Here is a 20,254-nt window from a genome sequence, read left to right on the forward strand (position 1 = left end):
TTGCACCTGATTGGGCATATTTAGTATTCTGTCTCATTGAGTTACTCAGTCTTCTGTATTCTTTTAATCATTATCCTAGAGATTATACTATGTGTTCTTGACTTATCAGTGTCTAATATAAAATAGTACTTCTACCCTTTCCTGTAAAATAACAGAAAATTATAACTTCATTTTTTTGCCCCCTCCAAACTTCCATGTTATGCTTTGTGCTCTATTTTTTATTTATTTATTTATTTATTTTTATTTTTATTTTTTAAAAGATTTTATTTATTTATTTGACAGAGAGAGAGATCACAAGTAGGCAGAGAGGCAGGCAGAGAGAGAGGGGGAAGCAGGCTCCCCGCTGAGCAGAGAGCCCGATGCGGGGCTCGATCCCAGGACCCTGAGATCATGACCTGAGCTGAAGCAGAGGCTTAACCCACTGAGCCACCCAGCCCCCCCCTATTTTTTATAATTTAAAACATGTAATTACTATTCTTTGAAGTCATTATTCATTCAATTTTCTTTTTTCTGGCTTTTTTTTTCTTTTTATATTTCTAAGCTCCCATCTGAGCTTTATTTATTTTTTCCTTAATAATAACCTTTCTATATTTCCTTTAGTGCCCTTCTACTGGGGATAAATTTTCTCAGTGTTCGTTTGAAAATATCTTTTATTTTGACTTTATTTTTTATTTTATTTTATTTTTTTAAATTGTGTTATATTAGTCACCATATTTGACTTGATTTTTTTTTTAAAGATTTTATTTATTTATTTGACAGACAGAGACCACAAGTAGGCAGAGAGGCAGGCAGAGAGAGAGAGGGAGGAAGCAGGCTCCCTGCTGAGCAGAGAGCCCGATGCGGGGCTCAATCCCAGGACCCTGAGATCATGACCCGAGCCGAAGGCAGAGGCTTTAACCTACTGAGCCACCCAGGTGCCCCTTGACTTGATTTTTTAAAACTATTTTCTCAGTATATAGAATTCTATGGCAGTGATTTTCTTTCACACTTTGAAGGTATTTCATGATCTTTTCATTTTCGTTGTTTCTGTTGAGAAGTCAGCTGTCATTTTTGCTCTTTTGAAGGTAAACTGCCTTTCTTTATTTTGAAAAATTTTCTTTAATTTTTTTCTGTTTGGTTGAAATTTTAAAAAGTATCTTTTTCCAGTTTTATTGAGAAATAATTGACATATATCACATATGCCACATAGCACGATTTGATTTATATTTATTGCAATTATCATGATAGCTTCAGCTAACATCCATCATCTCATATAGACATAAGATAAAAGAGAAGAGAAAAAAATTTCTCCTTGTGTTGAGAATGCTTAGGATTTACTCTCTTAACAACTTTCCTATATATCATATGGAGTGTTAACTGTAGTCATCATGTTGTACATCACATCCCTAGTGTTTATTTGTCTTATAACTGAAAATCTGTACCTTTTGACCACCTTTCTCTAATTTCCCCTACGCCCACCTTCCACCTCTGGTAACCACATCTGATCTCTTTCTCTATGAGTTTGGTTTTTTGTTTGTTTTTTTGTTTTTGTTTTTTTAAGTAAGATCATACAGTATTTGTCTTTCTCTTTCTGCCTTTTTTCACTTAGCATAATGCCTTCAAGGTCCATCCATGTTGTTGCAAATGATAGGATTTCCTCATTTTCCTTGGCTAAATAGTATTCCATTGTGTGTACTTATCACAACTTCTTTATTCATTCATCCACGATGTATACTTAAGTTGTTTCCATGTCTTGGCTATTGTAAATAATGCTGCAGTAAACATGGGGGATGCAGATATCTTTTTGAGTTAGTGTTTTAATTTTCTTTGGATATATTCCCAGAAGTGGAATTGCTAGTTCATATGGTAGTTTTATTTTTAATTTGTCGAGGCTACTCCATACTGTTTTTCTTAGTGACTCTACCAATTTACTGTCCCACCAACAGCACACAAGGAATACCTTTTCTCTACATCCACGCTAGCATTTGTTTTTTCTTGTCTGCTTGATCATGGCCATTCTAACAGGTGTGAGAGGATATCTCACTGTGGTTTTAATTTGCATTTCCCCAATGACTAGTGATGTTGAACATCTTTTCATGTGCCTGTTTGCCTTTTGTATATCTGCTTTTAAAAAAAAATGTCTATTCATCTATTCAAGTCCTTTGCCCATTTTAAAAATTGAGTTATTTGTATTTTTGCTGTTAAGTTCTGTGAACTCTTTATATATTTTGGATATTAATCCCTTATCAGATATATGGTTTGCAAATATTTTTTCCATTCTGTATGTTGTCTTTTCACTTTGTTGTTTCTTTTGCTGTACAGAGGCTTTTTAGTTTGATGTAGTCCCGCTTGTTTAGTTTTGATTTTGTTGTTTATGCTTTAGGTGTTGTATCCAAAACACCATTACCAACACCCACGTTAAGGAGCTTTATTTCTGTGTCTTCTAATAAGACTTCCATGGTTTCAGGTCTTATATTTAAGTCCTTAATCAATTTTGAATTAATTTTTGTGAGTGGTGTAAGATACTGGTTCATGTTCATTCTTTTACATACAAATAATTAAATTATACCAGCACCATTTATTGAAGAAACTCTCTTTTATCCATGAAGTATTCTTGACTCCCTTGTCAAATATTTACTTGGCTATATATACTTCATTTATTTCTTGGGTTTTGATTCTGTTTCATTGGTCTGTTTTTCTGTTTCTATGCAGTACCGTACTGTTTTGTTTACTATAGCTTTATAGCATAGTTTGAAGTCAGGGAGTGTGATGCTTTCTGTTTTGTTCTCCCTTCTTAGGATTTCTTTGGTTATCTGGGGACTTTTATGGTTCCATATACATTTTAGGTGTATTTTTTTTCCTATTTCTGTAGAAAACGCCATTGGAATCTTGATAGATTGTATTGAATCTATAGGTAGTTTTTGGTAGTACTGACATTTTAATAATATTAATTCTTCTGCTCTATGGACATGCAATACCTTTCTATTTATTTGTGTCTTTGATTTCTTTCATTAATGTCTTACAGTTTTCAGAATAGAGATTTTTCACCTCTCTGGTTAAATTTATTTCTAAGTATTTTATTGTTTTTAATGTTATTGTAGATGGGATCAATTTTTTAAATTTCTTTTTCAGAAAATTCATTGTTAATTTATAGAAATGCTACTGATTTTTATGTTAATTTTGTGTCCAGCAATTTTATTGGATTCACTGATAAGACCTAAAAGATTTTTGGTTACATCTTTAGGATTTTCTATCTAAAATCATGTTATCTGCAAATAGAGATAATTTTACTTCTTCCTTTCCAATTCTGATGCCTTTTATTTCTTTTTCTTACCTTATTGCTCTAGCTAGAACTTCCAGTACTGTGTTGAATAGGAGTGCTGAGAATAGGCACTCCTGTCTTGTTCCCAATCTCAATGGAAAGGTTTTCAACTGTTGAATGTTGAGTATGTTGTTAACTGTAGGCTTGTCATATATGACCTTTAGTATGTTGAGATATGTTCCTTATATGCCTAGTTTGAGTTTTTTTCTTGAATAGATGTCGAATTTTGTCAAGAACTTTTTCTATGCCTATTGAAATGATCATACGATTCTTTTCTTTCATTCTATTAATGTAATGTATTACATTAAATGATTTGCATATGTTGAGTGATCCTTGTATCCCAGGGACAAATCCAATTTGATCATGGTGAATAATACTTCTATGTGCTGCTGAATTTGTTTTGCTAGTATTTTACTGAGAGTTTTTACATCTATATTAATTAGGGATATTGGCCTATAGTTTTCTTTTCTAATAGTATATATTTTTGGTTTTGGTATCATGATAATGATGGCCTAATAAAATGAGTTTGGGAGTGTTCCAACCTCTTTGGTTTTTGGAAGTGTTTGAGAAGGATTGGTGTTTTCTTCTGTAAATGTTTGGTAAAAGTCATCAGTGAAGTTATTTGGTTCTGTGCTTTTGCTCCTTGGGAGGTTTTTGATTACTGTTCAATCTCCTTACTAGTAATCAGTCTATACAGATTTTCTATTTCTTTCTGATTCAGTCTTGGTAAGTTGTATGTTTCTAAAAATTATTCAATTTTTTTCTATGTTGACCAGTTTGTTGGCATATGGTTGTTCACAGTAGCCTCTTAGGATCTTTTGTATTTCTGTGCTATTAGTTGTAATGTCTCCTTTTTCACTTATGCTTTTGTTGATTTGGGGCTTCTCTTTTTCTTTGGTTAGTCTAGCTAATGATTTGCCAATTTTTTCTTTTCAAAGAACCAATTCTTAGTTTGGTTAATCTTTTTTATTGTTTTTCTGTTCTTTATTTCTAATATTAATTATTTCCTTTCTTCTGCAGACTTTGGACTCAGTTTGTTCTTTTTAGTTCCTTACGGTATGGAGTTAGGTTGTTTATTTGGGTTTTTCTTGCATCTTAATGTAGTCATCTATTGGTATGAACTTCCCTCTTGGGACTGCTTTTACCACATCGCACAGGTATGTTTCCATTTTTGTTTGTCTCAGGAAACCTTTTTATTTCCTCTTCAATTTCTTCTGTGATCCATTGTTTGTTCAAGAGAGTGTTGTTTAATTTCTATGTGTTCATGAATTTTTCATTATTCTTCCTTTTATTGATGTTTATTATTTTTATTCTAGTTTCATGCCATTGTGGTTAGAGGAGATATGTGGTATGATTTCAGTTTCCTCGAATTTGCTAAGACTTATTTTGTGGCCTATATATGTGTGTGCCCTATATATATGGTCTGTTTCAGAAAATATTCCATGTGTGCTTGAGAAGAATGTGTATTATACTGTTGTTGGATAGAATGTTCCCTATATGTTAGGCATGTTCATTTGTTCTGTAGTATTCAAATCTGCTGTTTCTTTATTGATTCTGTCTGGGTGATGTACCCATTGTGGAGAGTAGGTTTTCTTTATTTTTTGATTTTTCAGCAGTTCTACAATGGTATATCTGGTTGTGATATTATTTATGTTTGTCTTTTTCAGGGGTGGTTCATAGGACTTCATGGTTTGATGTCTCTTGTCAGTTTTGAGAAATTGTCAGGCATTATCTCTATTTTATTTTATTAGTGATAGTAGTACTTTATTAAGGCATATTCTATGTATAGCAAGATACACCAGGATCAAGATATGGCTGGATCATTTTTGACAAACGTATAATGCTCATTTAATTATTACCCAGATAAAGATAGTGGCATGTTTCCATCACCCCCAGAAATTAATGGCATGACTCTTTCCAATCAGTGCCCCCCTTCCACCCTGATGTAGTCACTGCTCCTGTTTATATATATTTCCTATATTTGTATAATTCAGATGGATCGATATAAGTAGAGATCAAAGTATGTTTGTGTCTTATCAAAGGTTTTGTGTTTGACTTCTTCACTCACATAGTGTTACTCAGATTAATCTAAGTTGAGGATATTAGTAGTTCTTTTAATTGCTAAGTAAGCATTCTACTCCATGAATATACTGTAGTTTTTTTTCAACTCTGATATTGATGTACACCTGGGTTTGTTTCCAGTTTATGTCCAATACACATGAAGCTGCCATGAACACTTTATACAAACCTTGTGTGGGCATATGCATTCATTTCCTTTGGGTATATAACTAGAAGTGTAATTGCTGGGTCACAGAGTTTGTAAGAAAATTCTAAATAGCTCTGTAAAGTGTTCATGCCATTTAACATTTCATCCAATAATGTATGAGAGTTTCAGTTGCTATACAATGTTGCTAACACTTGCAACTGTCAGTGTCTTGAATTTTAGCTATTCTGGTGGGTGTGTATCTCATTGTGGTTTTAATCTGCATTTCCTGGATGACTGATGTTGAGTATTTTTTCAAATACTTGTTGGTCATTCAGATGTTTTATGAAGTACCTGATAAACCTTTCCCATAGGCATTAATTGGATTGTTTGCTTTTTTAAAATTTAAATTCATTTAGCCAACATATGTACATCATTAGATTTTGCTGTAGTGTTCAATGATTCATTAATTGCATATAATACCCAGTGCTCATCAGATCATACCCCCCTTCGTGCCTGTTATCCAATCACCTCATCTCCCCTCCTTCATCCCTTCTGCAGCCCACAGTTTATCTCTCAGAGTCAAGTCTCTCATGGCTTGTCTCCCTCTCTGATTTCTTCCCATTCAGTTTTCCCTCCCTTCCCCTATGGTCCTCTGTGCTATTTCTTATTTTCCACATGTGAGTGAAACCAGGTGACAGTTGTCTTTCTCTGATTGACTTATTTCACTTAGCATAATGCCCTCCAGTTCCATCCATGTTGATACAAATTGTAGGTATTCATTGTTTCTGACAGCTGAGTAATATTCCATTGCATATATGAACCACATCTCCTTTATCCTTTTAGCTATTGAAGGATATCTCAGCTCCTTTCACATGTTGGATATTGTGGACATTGCTGCTATGAACATTGGGGTGCATGTGGCCTTTCTTTTCACTACATCCATATCTTTGGGGTAAATACCCAGCAATGCAATTGCAGGGTCATAGGGTAGCTCAATTTTAAACTTCTTGATTATTGTTTTACAGTTGTTTTTTTATGTAGTCTGGTAGGAATCATTTGTTAGATTTATATATTACAAATATTTTCTTTCAATATAGGATTGTTGTTTTACTTTCCTAACAGTCTTTTGATGAGCATGAGTTTTTAATTTTAATAAACTAAAAGTTATTATTTTTTCATTTATGGTTAGCGCCTTTTATGTCCTGAGAAATTTTTGCCTTCTCTAAGATCATGAAGATAATCTTCCTTGTTTTCTTTTGGAAGCTTTATAGTTTAGCTCACACATTTAAGTGTTTAGTTTAATTTTTGTGTGTGATAGGTATGGCTCATTTATTTGTTTGTTCCATCACCCTTTGTTGAAAAGTTTATCCTCTGACGTATTGGCCTCTTGGTCATACATATGTGAGCATATTTGTGGACTGTATTTTGTTTCATTGATCTGAATACCAGTACAAACTGTCTTAAATAATTTGGCTTTGTAGTCTTGAAATCAGATAGTGCAAGTTCTGACCATTTTTCTTTGCCTATTTTAGGTCTAATGCATTTCCATATAAACTTCAGTATCAGGCTTTATTTCTTTTCTTTTTTTTTTTTTTTAAAGATTTTGTTTTTTTTTATTATTTATTTGACAGAGAGAGACAGATCACAAGTAGAGAGGCAGGCAGAGAGAGAGGGGGAAGCAGGCTCCCCGCCAAGCAGAGAGCCCGATGCGGGGCTTGATCCCAGGACCCTGAGATCATGACCTGAGCCGAAGGCAGAGGCTTAACCCACTGAGCCACCCAGGCGCCCCTCAGGCTTTATTTCTACAAAAACAATTCTGCTGGGATTTGATCTGGATCATGTAAAATCTACAATTCTATTTGGAAATGACTAACATCATCAAAATATTGTTTTCTAATCCATGAACATGATATATCTCTTCATTATATAGGTCTTTTAAAATCTCTCTCAACAGTGTTCTGTAGTTTTTGGTATAGAATTTTTGTATTTCTTTTGCTAAATTAGTTCCTAGATATTTGATTATTTTGATGCTGTTGTAAATGGCATTATCTAAAAATTCAATTTCTAATTGTTTATTGATAGTATGCAGATATTTAGTTGGTTTTGCATATTTATTCCATGATTTTGCTAAATTCAGTTAGTTCTAGTAGTTGATTGGTTCCTTGGATTTTCTATATGAACAATGGTGTCATCTGTAGATAAAGACAAATTTGCTACTTTCTTTCCAATTTTTATACCATTTATTGTTTGTTTACTTTTTTGTCTCATTGTCTAGTACTTTCAGAATAATGCTGAATAGAAGTGGTGTAAGAAAGCCCACCATTGTTTTGTTCCTAACTTGAGAGAATATTCACCATTAAGTGGTTTTTAGCTTTAGGGTTTTACAGATATCCTTTACTGTCAGTTTGAGGAAGTTTTGATTTCATTTCCAATTGACTAAAGGCTTTTATTGCAAATAGATGTTAAACTTTTTCAAATACTTGGATAAACTAAATCAACAACAGATAAGAAAATTTATGTATCTCATTGTTTTCTGCCTGTATCTTTACAATTTTCTTCCTTTTCTTTTCTTGAGTTTAATTTTCACTCCGTTTCCCCCTATGTTCTTGAAGTGAAGGCTTAAATTGTTGACTTTCAACACTAAAATTTTTTCTAATTACCCATTTTTTCCTTCAGATTTTTATTTAAATTCTGGTTAGTTAGCATATAGTGTAATATTGGTTTCAGGAGTAGAATTTAGTGCTACCTCACTTACATATAACACCCAGGGTTCATCATAAAAAGTGCCTTCCTTAATCCCCATTATCCATTTAGCCCATCTCTGACCCATTTCCCTCTATCAACCCTCAGTTTGTTCTCTATCATTAAGAGTCTCATGGTTTGCTTCCCTCTCTCTTTTTTTCCTTGCCATATGTTCATCTGTTTTGTTTCTTAAATTCCATATGTGAGTAAAATCATATGGTATTTGTTTTCCTCTTTGACTTATGGCACTTACCATAATACACTCTAGCTCCATCCATGTCATTGCAAGTGGCAAGATTTCATTCTTTTTGATGGCTGAGTAATATTCATGATTGGTGTTGGTGTTGATGAAAGAAAATGGTCCAGTTTCATTCTTCTGCATGTTGCTGTCCAGTTTTCCCATCACCATTTGTTGAAGAGACTGTCTCTTTTCCATTTGATATTCTTTCCTGCTTTGTCAAAGATTAGTTGACCATATAGCTGTGGGTCCATTTTTGGGTTTTCTATTCTGTTCCATTGATCTATGTTTCTGTTTTTGTGCCAGTACTATACTGTCTTGATGACTACAGCTTTGTAATACAGCTTGAAGTCTGGACTCATGATACCTCCAGCTTTGCTTTTCTTTTTTAGAATTGCTTTGGCTCTTTGGCGTCTTTTCTGGTTCCATACAAATCTTAGGATTGTTTGTTCTAGTTCTGTGAAAAAAGCTGGTGGTAATTATCCATTTAAGGTTACCAGTTCCCTTCTAAGCTCTACATTAGCTGTATCACACAAATTTTGATTTGTTGTGTTTTTACTCTCATTCATTTAAAAGTATTAAAACAATTTTTAGTGCTAGATAATCTTTAACCTGTGTTATTTATGAGAATGTTGTTTAATTTCCAAATATTTGGGTTCTAGTAATTTTTTGTTTTGATTTCTACTGTAATTTATTGTGAATCAGTGAATTTTTTAATACTTCAAGGATATCATGCCATTGTTTCTGATAATGAAACAAATTATAAGACAGAAATTTTACATCATTCTTATGATTTTATTCCTAAATGTAATAGGATATTTTTTTCTCTGACTCTTTTAAAGATTTTCTCCTTATTTTTGGTATTTAGTAGTCGTAGTTTAGTTTCATTATGATCTGCTTATGTGTAGTGATGTTTATATTCATTCTGCTTGAGGTTTTTCAAGCTTCTTGAATTTTTGGTTTCATGTTCGTCATCAGTGTTGGAAAAATGTTGTTATCCTTTCTAGGTATTTACTCTGCCCCTTTCTTTTTCTCCTCTCCTCTTGAGATTTTAAAAAAATATTTGTTATTGTTTCAGAGGTCTCAGGTACTCCCACAGTCTATGCTTAAAAAAAAAAAAAGAAGTTTATCTGTGTTTTAGTTAGGTTTATATTAACCTGTCTTCATGTTTATGAATTCTTTCTTCTGATGTTTGGGTCCAATATTTTTTTAAAAGTTTATTTAATTATATATATGTGTATATGGTGTTTGTTTGGTTTTGTTTTCCTTATCCCTCTTTCTGAAATTCCAGTGACACATATGGTAGACCTTTCTTCCATGTCTCCTATGAATAATTTTTGTATTCTCTTCCCTAATTTCATCTTTCTGTGCTTCATGCTGAACCTTTTTTTCCAACTTATCTTCCTATTTACTAATTCTTTAGCTTCCCAGTTGTATTCTTAGTTTTGTTAATTATATTTTTAAGTTCTAGAATTTCCATTTGGTGATTTAAAGAAGAAATGCCAGTTCCTTAATGATTATTTTCTAACTTGTCTTTTACTTTATAGAACATATTAAGCATAGTTATTTTAAAGTTTGTTTCTGATAATTCAATTTTATGAATCTCTGGAAATTCTGATTTTATTATCATTTCTTTTGTTTACTTGTCTTACATTTTTATGTATTTTTAAATTTTGTGAAAGACAATAGATAGAAAAACTATAGAGCTCATTTGAGGTTTAGAATGTTATATTTCATCAGATGGGGTTTGCTTTTGCCTCTGGAAATTTTGAGGCTATGGACATTGGCAATCCAGGTCACCTTAATGCAGCTCAAAAAAAAGACGTATCGTACATTCTTGAGATGATTTGAAGCTGGTCTTCAGTCCCTTGGAGGGTTGATCTAACTCTGTTTCCCTTTACTCTATAGTATGGCATTTTGGGACATCTGCCTACAATGTCTACAGAGATTTTTAGGTCTCCCATTCCTTGATTGTCCCCAAATTTCAATTTTTGTTCCCCTACTTCAAAGAGTTTGTTGAAATCTGCTCATCATGTGGAATTGGCAGATAGAGAAATAGGCAAAGGAGGAAGCATGGCCTTAAATGCCATTTTCACCTTTTGATGATTCTTTCTTTTTTTTTTTTTTTTTAATCATGGCCCAATAGTTCTCCCATAATGTTCTCTGGTGTTTTGTGTTGTTTTGTTTTGGGTTGGTTTGTTTGCTTTTAATCTTGTCCAGTTTTCTAATTGTTCTCAATAGGACAATCAGCTTGTATTAACTTCTCTGTCATTTGTGAGGAAATGGAACCTAAACTCTTTTTCTGTAATATTGTCAAGAGTGGAATGTAAGTTATATATGTATTTTTAGTTCAGCATGTATAAGAATATCTTTCTATTTCTTCACACATGGAAGGAAACTGCTTCACTGTGAAAAATATGTAAATATTGTTTCATTTTTTTCTAGCATTTAGAATTATAGAAGACAGATCTTAAACCAGTGTGATTTGTCTGTTATAGAAATCACTTTGGTTGCTCTTAGTTCTTAGAGATTTACTTATTAAAAAAAAGTTTTCTTAAATATATACATTTTAAAGGATTTATTTCTTTATTTGAGAGAAAGAGAGTGAGAGAGAGAATGAGTGGAATGGGTAGAGGGAGTGGGAGAGAGAATCAAGAAAACTCCACACTGAGGAAGGAGCCCAACTCAGGGCCTGATCTCACGACACTGAGATGACAACCTGAGCTGAAGTCAAGCATTGGAGGCTCAATCGACTATGCCACCCAGGTGCCCCTTTCTTAAATATTTTTTATATATGAGCATCTTTTTATTGACTTTTGCCTATAACAGTAAGAGTGCTTTCAATCTGGAATTCAGGCCCTTTTTCAATCTTTTTAAGGAAACTTCTCATTAATGAAATTTTAAATTATTGCTTTCTTCAAATTGTTTTGGTATGTTTCTCAGGAATACCCATAATTCATAGGTCAGATTTTCATTTTCTATGCTATGAAGCTATTCTAACCACTATTTTCTGTATTTTTATCTTCTATATTCTTGGCTTCTCAGTTTGGTTTACTGTATAACTTACATGACTTTTCCCCCAGATCAGCTCTATTTATTGCTTTGAATCTGGGTTTCTAATTTTGCTCTTTTATTTTTAGTTTAATTATACTTATCATATCTCTTGTCCAAATTCATTTTTATCTCATTCTGTTAGCTTTCCATCTCACCATGAATTTCTTTGACTTTCTACTCCTGTTTTTATAGAGGCCATGTGTTCTCACATCAAGTTGCAGATGCTATAATACCTTCCTAAAATATTTTGATTCACAGACTAGATAGTTTTTCTCGGGTGTCAGCTTGATAGTCTTTCCTTTGAAGTATCTATTTGGTTAGCCCTTCATTTTTTTCTTTTAAAATCAATTTTGCTCGTCCCATTAGTGGCCAAGTGGTCTGGACTATGCCCCATGGTGGCACTATCCTGGCTCATGTAGCAGCCAGGTAAGTCTGAACCAGGACTGAAGTCCCATCGGTGGGGACTGTCTTGTACCTGGCTTCCATCTCTTCATCCTGAGGGTGCAGAGGCCTGAGCCAGGCCAGGAGTGTTGGGCCTCTTTGACCAGATGCACCTGTGTGTTCACTTACGAGAACCTCATCTGTGTGAATGAGGAGGCAGTGGCCAGGCAACTGGACCACTGGCCACCCCTGCAGTATTAACTAGATTGTTGTGTGGTCTGATTTCTATTTTCATTACACATGTGTGCAAAGACTTGAGCCAGCCTGCATAGGTTCCATCCTGGATCCAGCATGACCTTGCTGCATGACCTCATCAAGTTACTTAAGCTCTCTGTGCTAGATCTGTGACCTTTGAGGATATGGCCATGGACTTTTAACTCTGGAAGAGTAGTAGCAGCTTGATTCTGCTTAGAGGACTGTCTTCAGGGATGTGATGCTAGAAAAAGATAGGAACTTCACCTCAGTGGGATGCCCTGTTTCCATGTCAGATATGATCTTCAAATTGGAGCCAGGAGAATAGCTATGGATGGTGGCAGAAGGACCACCCCTTCCAGGTTGTCTAGGAGGTGACTGGGGAGCTGGTAATCAAATAGAAATACACCAAGAATATAAAGAGGGACTTTTGAATCAAATGAATTGCATCTATGATAAAATACCTACTGAGCAGAAAGGCTATATGGATATGAAGATTTTGCAAACATATTTCATTTTATCTCATTTGTAAACGTAATTTGTCCCATCAAGACAAAAACTCCATGAACGTGTCTTAGGTGGAAGAAGTTTAAAAGATAACTTAGATTTACTTAATTTAGAAGTAAGAGCCTTTATGAACATGATGGAGATGAAAAATCATTCAGTTATAGTTAAAGTCAAATGAAGCATGACATAATTCATACGGGTAGGAAAACCTATGAATGTGGGAACATGTTTAGTTAGAAGTCATATCTGATTGGACACTAGAACATCCATCCTGGAGAGAAACCCTATGGATGTAATGAGTGTGGGAAGGTCTTTACTGATCAATCATCCTTTACTAGAAAAATGAGATCTCATACAGGTGAAAGATACTATGAATGCCAATTCCACCAGTAGTAGAATTCCACCATTTAATAGAAAAATGTATCTCATTAAACACCAGAGAATTCAAATTAGAGAGAAACTATGAACGTGGAAATGCCTTCAGTAGTAGTTCTTATCTTAATCAGTGCATACTGGTATTAAACCCTATAAATGTAATAAATGTGGGAAGCTATCCAGTCTCTGGTAGGTTGTTACAGCAGCCCCAAAAGACTAAAACATCATTATTGCATATAAACTTCAAGTCATCAAAATTACTTTGGCAAGAAGAATTCTGAACTTTTTTTCTCTTCTGAATGTGTGTCAGTTAGGATTCCTTTGTGTTGAAAATGACAAAACATTTATTTTTTTTAAAGGGTTGTATCATTTGTTTATTTATTTGTTTATCTATTTATTTTTTTAAAGGTTTTATTTTTTTATTTATTTCTTTGACACAGAGAGAGAGAGAGAGAGAGAGATCACAAGTAGGCAGAGAGGCAGGCAGAGGGAGAGGGAGAAGCAGGCTCCCTGCTGAACAGGGAGCCAAATGCGGGGCTCGATCCTGGGACCCTGAGACCATGACGTGAGCTGAAGCAGAGGCTTAACCCACTGAGCCACCCAGGCACCCCAAAAATGACAAAATATTTCAAACTTAGTTAACAAAAGGAAGTTTATCAGTACATATCATAGGAAAGTCCAGTATAGCTACTTCAAAGGAGAAATAGAGATAATTTGACATCTTGTGAAAAGACTCAATATTGAGTGTTCTGATCCATGAACATGGCATATATAACCATTTATTTAGGCCTTGTTTAATTTTTCTCAGCAGTGTTTTCTAGTTTCCAGTGTATAGGTCTTATAGATATTTGTTAAAGTTATTCCTGAATACCTCATGGGTTTGGATGCTATTGTAAATAGTATTTATGAATTTAATATTCTACTTGTTTATTGCATAATAAATAATTACATAAAAATGTAATTGATTTTTGTATTTTTACTTTATATCCGTGACCTTGCTAAACTCTCTTGGTTTTTGTAGCTTATTTGTAAGTTTCTTAAGATTTTCTGGGTACATGATTATCCTCTCTTGCAGATAAATATAATCAAAATTTTCTCTTCTTCCTTCCTAATTTGTCTTTCTGATTTGCCTGCCTGCCTCCTTTCATCCCTTCCTCCCTCTCTCCCTTCTTTACTTCTTTCCCAGCTATCCTCTTTCCTTTCTCTCTTTCTTTTTCTCATTGCTCTGGCTCACATTTCCACTTCAATGTTGAATAAAAGTGCTGCAAGTGAATATCTTTGCTTTCTCCCCCAGTTCCTAGGAGGCTTGTATTCAGATGTTTGTTGTAGGCTTTCCACAGATGCTTTGTATCAAAGTGAGGAAGTTCCTCTTTATTCTTAGTTTACTGAGAGTTTTTATCATCAGTGAATGTCAATTTTAGTTAAATACATTTTCTTCTAGTGAGATGATCGCATGACTTCTTTATTTTGTTGATACAGTAAATTACATTGATATGCTTTGCGTTGTGAATCCAACCTTATATTAACTGGGGTAAGGTCCATACTGTGGGCTATATTATGTTGCCACACTCAATTTGATAGGTTTTTTAAAGTTTTCTTGTTCCTACATTTATGAGGGGCATTGATCTAGTTTTCTTTTATTATAATTGTCATCTGTTTTGTTTACAGAGTAATGCTGACCTCATAAAATGGGTTGGGAAGAGTTTCCTCCTGTTCTATTTTCTTAAAGAGTTTTTGTAGAATTTGTATTATTTATTCCTTAAACAGTTAATAGAATTCACTGGTGACTCCATCTGGACCTGAGGTTTTCTCTGTAGGAAGGTTTCACATTATCAATTCAATTTAATGTTATGGGGCATTTAAGTTTTCTACTTTTTATTCAATCATGTTTGTAATTTTGTTACGTGTTTTTTGAGGAGTAAACACTTTGAGTGTTTTGTCCAACTGACCAAATTTAGGATATGTAGGATCCTATGTAGGATCTGTGGTGCTGACCTAGCTTTCACTCTTGATACTGATAATTTGTTTTTTTTCTCTATTTTTTTTTTTCCCCATCAGTCTAGCTAGGTGGCTTATTGGTTTTATTGAACTTTCCAAAGAATCAGCACTTGGTTTTATGATTTTCTCTATTGGTTTCTTATTCCCAATTTCATTGATTTCTGCCTCTATCTTTATTATTCCTTCTGTTAACACTGAGTTTAACTTGTTCTTTTTCTGTCTTATTAAGATAGAAGCATAATTTTTAATTTTAGACATTTTATATGATCTAATTCAAGAATTTAAAGCCATAAATTTATCTTTAAGCATTGTTTTAGTTTCATTCCACAAATTTGATATGCTGTGATTTCATTGAATTTCAGTGCAGTATATTTTCTAATATTTCTTATGATTTTTCTTTTGATTTATGGGTTGTTTAGAAGTGTGTTTTTTTAAGTGCACAAATATTTTGTGATTCTTCAGATATCTTTTTGTTCATTTTTAGTTTAATTTCATTGTGGTCAGAAAATTTACTTTATGATTTCATTCCATCTAAATTTTTCAGCCTTATTTTATGGACCAGAATATTGTCTCAAGACTGAGAGAGGATTGTTGAAATTTACAGCATTAATTATAGACTTATTTCTCTTTCAGTTCTGTCAGTTTGTTTCATTTAATTTGAAACTCTATCATTAGATGCATACATATTTATGATTATTATGTCATTTTGATGAATTGACTCTTTCATCATGAAATATTCTTCTTTATTACCAGTAATATTATTTGTTCTAGAGTCTACTTCTCTCATATTTATATAGACACTCTAGCTTTCTTGTAAGTAGCATTATATTAGTGTGGTGTATTTTTTTTCCTATCTGTTTACTCTTTTAAAAATATTTGTTTATTCGAGTAATCTCTACACCCAATGTGGAGCTCAAGTTCCCAATCCTGAGATCAAGAGTTGCATGCTCTTCTGACTGAGTCAGCCAGGTCCACCTCTGTTCACTTTTAACTTATCTATCTTTATATTTCCAAGTGTGTTTCTCACAGGCAAAATATATTTGGGCAATGTTTTTTTGAAAAAATTAAATCCTTTTTGACAATCTCTGCCTTTTATCATTTACATGCCATGTAATTATTGTTTAAGTCATTTACATTTAATGTAATTACAGATGGTTGGTCTGAAGTCTGTCATCTTACACTTGTTTTCTATTTGTCCCATTTATTCTTTGCTCCCTTTTTTTTTTTAATATCTTGTCTTCTTTTTGGTTAATTGTTTTTAGTATTTCATTTTATCTCTGCATTGAATTATCAGCTATACCATTTTTAAGAAGAATTGCTCTAGGGTTTACAATATGTACTTTTAACTTCACAGTCTACCTTCAAATAATATTATACTAGTTTACATGTAATATAAGAACCCCGGCCCCTTTCATTTCCTCCCTCTCATTCTTTTTGTTCTTGTTATCAAATACTTACTTCCATATATATTTTAGTTTCACAGTACATGGCTGTTATTGTTCTGAACAGTAAATCATTTTTTAACATTATGCAAATATAGGTAGAAAGTCCTTTGTTCCCCATATTTGCCATGTGCAGAACACTATGTCTAGTGTAGGTCCTAGCTTCCATCTGGTATCATTTTCCTTCAGCCTTTCTTTAACATTTCTTGTTGTGGAGCTCAGCTGGCAATGAATTCTCTTATCTTGTGTTTGTCTTCAATTAGTCTTTATTTCATATTCAGTTTTGAAGGATATTTTCACTGGCTATAGAATTCTAGGTTGACAGTTTTTTCCTTTCAGCCTAATAAAGATGTCGTTCCATTGTCTTCTGGGTTGCATTGTTTCTGACGAGAAATCAGTGATCATTCTTATCTTTGTTCCCCTGTAAGTAATGTGTGTGTGTGTGTGTGTGTGTGTGTGTGTGTGTGTGTGTGTGTTTCCTGGCTGCTATTAAGATTTTCTCATTATCATGGTTTTTCATCAGTTTGATTAAAATGAGTTTTGGTGTGATTTTCTTTGCTTTTATTTTGCCTAAGATTCATTGAGCTTCTTGGATCTGTGGGCTTATAGTTTTTGTCAAATTTAAAAAAAATTTTCATTGCTTTTTCAAATATCTCCCTCCTCCCCCTTTTCGCTCCTTTGGACTTTAAGCTAGATGTCCTTTATACTGCCTAATATTTTCCCACAGCTCACTGAAGCTCTGGTTGTTTTTCTTCCAGTTCTTCAGTTTCAGTAGTTTCTGCTGCTATGTCTTCTAATTCACTGATCTTTCCCTGTGCATTGCCTAATCTACCATTAAGCCCATTCAGTGAATTTTCCATGTTCTATATTACATTTTTTATTTTAGAAAATCCATTTGGTCCTTTTATGTATTTTTCATCTCTATTCTCATTGTGTTTGTATTTTCCTTTGAATGTGTTTATAATAGATGTTTTTAAGTTCTTACTTGCTAACTCCCTCATCTTCTATAATTCCTGGGTTTATTTCTATTGGTCAGTTTTTTCCCCCCGATTATGGGTAACATTTTCTTTCTTTTTCAAATACTGAATAATTTTTACTGGATGTTGGACTTTATGAGTATTGTCATTGAGTATCTGGATTTTGTTTTCTTCCATTATAGTGTTTTGAGGTTTGTTTTGGCTCTCAAGTTACTGGTGGATCAGCTTGACCCTTTTAGGTCTTGTCCTTATGCTTTGTTAGGGGGAGACTGGAATAACTTTTTCTCTAATGTTAGTTTAACAATACTGCTAAGGTATGACCTCCTAGAGTCTCTATTGAATGTTCCAGGTTTTCACTCAGTTCCCTTCGCTCTGGTCAGTTGGAACTTGAATATCTCTCAGATGAGATGTAGGAATTATTCTGCTTACAGACCCTGCATAGTTGTCCTCTGAGTAGCCTATGGAGTTTTGTCTTACACATGTTCTGCTTATTATAAAGCCAAAGAACTAAAAAGATTCTTACTCAGATTTCTGGAGCTCTTTCTTTGCATAAGTCCCTCTTCTTTGCCATACTACCCAGCAAATAAAAGTCACCTTGCTTCTTTAAACTCCAAGTTTTGTCCCCTCAAAACAATGAAACCACCCAACTGTGCTTATCTTTCTCCTTCCATATTCAAGGTCCAGAAATTGCTTCCAGGTAGAAAGCCAGGGTGATTGTAGGACTGGCTGTATTGTTTCTCTTCTCTCAAGGATCATTGTTCTGCACTACCTATTGTCCAATTTTTGAAAACAGTTGTTTTGTATATATTTTTGAGTTTTATAACTATGATGGGAGGGCCAGACTAATACCAGTTACTCTGTTGTAGTTGGAAGCAGATTTCTTGTCTGCCATGTTTTTAGATTATATATTTTTTGTTTTTATTTTCAAAGGAAGGGAGATCTATCATGACTGAATTTATCATACAGTAAGATATGTAGATTGATCCTATATCAGAATCAATTGTGGTGGTTTTTCCAATTAAAAAATACCTGTTCTATACCCTTAAGGATTTTGATTCAGCAGATTTAACATGAGTTTCAGGCATCATATTTTTGAAATCTTGACAAGTGATTTTTGATGCCCAAGAAAAACTAATAATCCCTGTTCTGGTAAGTTTAAATCTTAGTGTGACTTTGGTAAACTAAGTGAGGTATCCTATAATCTATTCTTAATTCGGTGACACTCTGTAAAAATGAAATAAAATATTAGAGTAGGACCTCCTGGATATCCCCACCATCTACATGTGAAACATTAATTTCTTCCAAGGCAGGAGTCTTTAGAGCCCTGATTCAGTGCTGTGGCTGTTGTACATTCTTATTTCCTTGTGCCTTTGCCATAGCAGTTGTTACATATCTTGACTATTACTTCTAAGTGTCAAGGCTTCTTAATATTTATAAAGTGATCTGCAAATATTCTTATAATACAGGGATTCAGTAACGGCTAGCAGATTTTATCTTGTGTGCCAACTCTGTTTTATTAGTGGTAACTCTCTGGACCTCTGTGTTGAGAAGGATTTTAGGGCCACTTCTGGATTCAGCAGGAAGGAATGCTCTTATGGATTAGTGACATCTGTCATGAGTTTGGGATTGGAGGAAGAGACACATGTCCTATGTATTTGTAACTCCTATACTGGGTTAAAGGCAGTCTTTTTTGTAAGGTTTCTCTAATTACAGAAGGAAACTTGTTGCTACTATCTATATTCATCTTGACTTTTCCACATGTAGGAAATATTTTATAGTTATGGAATGTCTGTATTCAAATTATTTCTTCATTTATCCATTCTTTCCTGATTTATTTATTCTTTTGTTCTCTCTAAAATTATAATCAATATGATACTGTGCTTTTTAGAGTAGTGGTTTTTATTCTGTATTTCTTGTCTTATTTTAAATAAATTAACCCATTGTGTATTTTTTCAAGTCAATGGCTCTGTTGACCTTATTTTCCTAAATTTCAAATCAGACACATATCTTGTCTAACCATAGGCTAGAAGATTTGAAGTTGGAACACCCCTGGACAGAAAACTTTGTATGGTCTGGAATAATAATACCTATTTTTGAATTATAATTGGACATATAACTAAGCAAAAATATCCTCTGATCTGCTAATTCTAGTATATTAAGCCAATCATACTCCTATAAGATTAGAATTTGACAATTTAGAAAAATTTCCTACTTTCAAACGTAATTTTATTGCATTTTTTAAAAAGATTTATTTATTTACTTATTTATATGACAGAGAGAGAGAGAGAGAGCACAAGTAGGCAGAGTGACAGGCAGAGGGAAAGGGAGAAGCAGGCTCTCCACTGAGCAGGGAGCCCAATGTGGGGCTTCATCCCAGGACCCTGGGATCATGACCTGAGTCGAAGGCAGCCACTTAACTGACTGAGGCACCCAGGCACCCCTTTATTGCATTTTTAAATGTTGGAGTATTATTAGCTAAGTGCTTCGAACTGTCAAATAATCTCGATGAAGATAATTACTTGTTGTGACTTTCATTCCGATCTATCCCAGATCACTTGATCCTATCTTCATTCTGTGTGATACTGTGTTAAGGAGTGGGTATTAGCAAATTAGCAGAGGTTAGTCTGTGGGTCACAGTCTGTGGTATGAGAGAGAGATATATATATTTCATTTGGGCAAGAAATTCATCTTTCCATTCTCTACATTTGGTGAGAATGGGGTGGGACATGGGATAGTGGAGGTCGCCTTACCATTCATTTCAGTTATTATGAGTTTGAAATA

General features: G+C 33.8%; 1 protein-coding gene across 4 annotated transcripts in view; it reads left to right on the top strand.

The window, feature by feature from the left end:
• UNC79 (unc-79 homolog, NALCN channel complex subunit) overlaps positions 1 to 20,254 on the top strand; it is a gene marked incomplete at its 5' end in the record, with an annotated part of 191,813 nt that overhangs the window by 23,391 nt on the left and 148,168 nt on the right. The window lies entirely within an intron of this gene.

Source organism: Martes martes, assembly GCF_963455335.1.
Source record: "Martes martes genome assembly, chromosome: 7".
Classification (NCBI taxonomy): Eukaryota; Metazoa; Chordata; class Mammalia; order Carnivora; family Mustelidae; genus Martes; species Martes martes.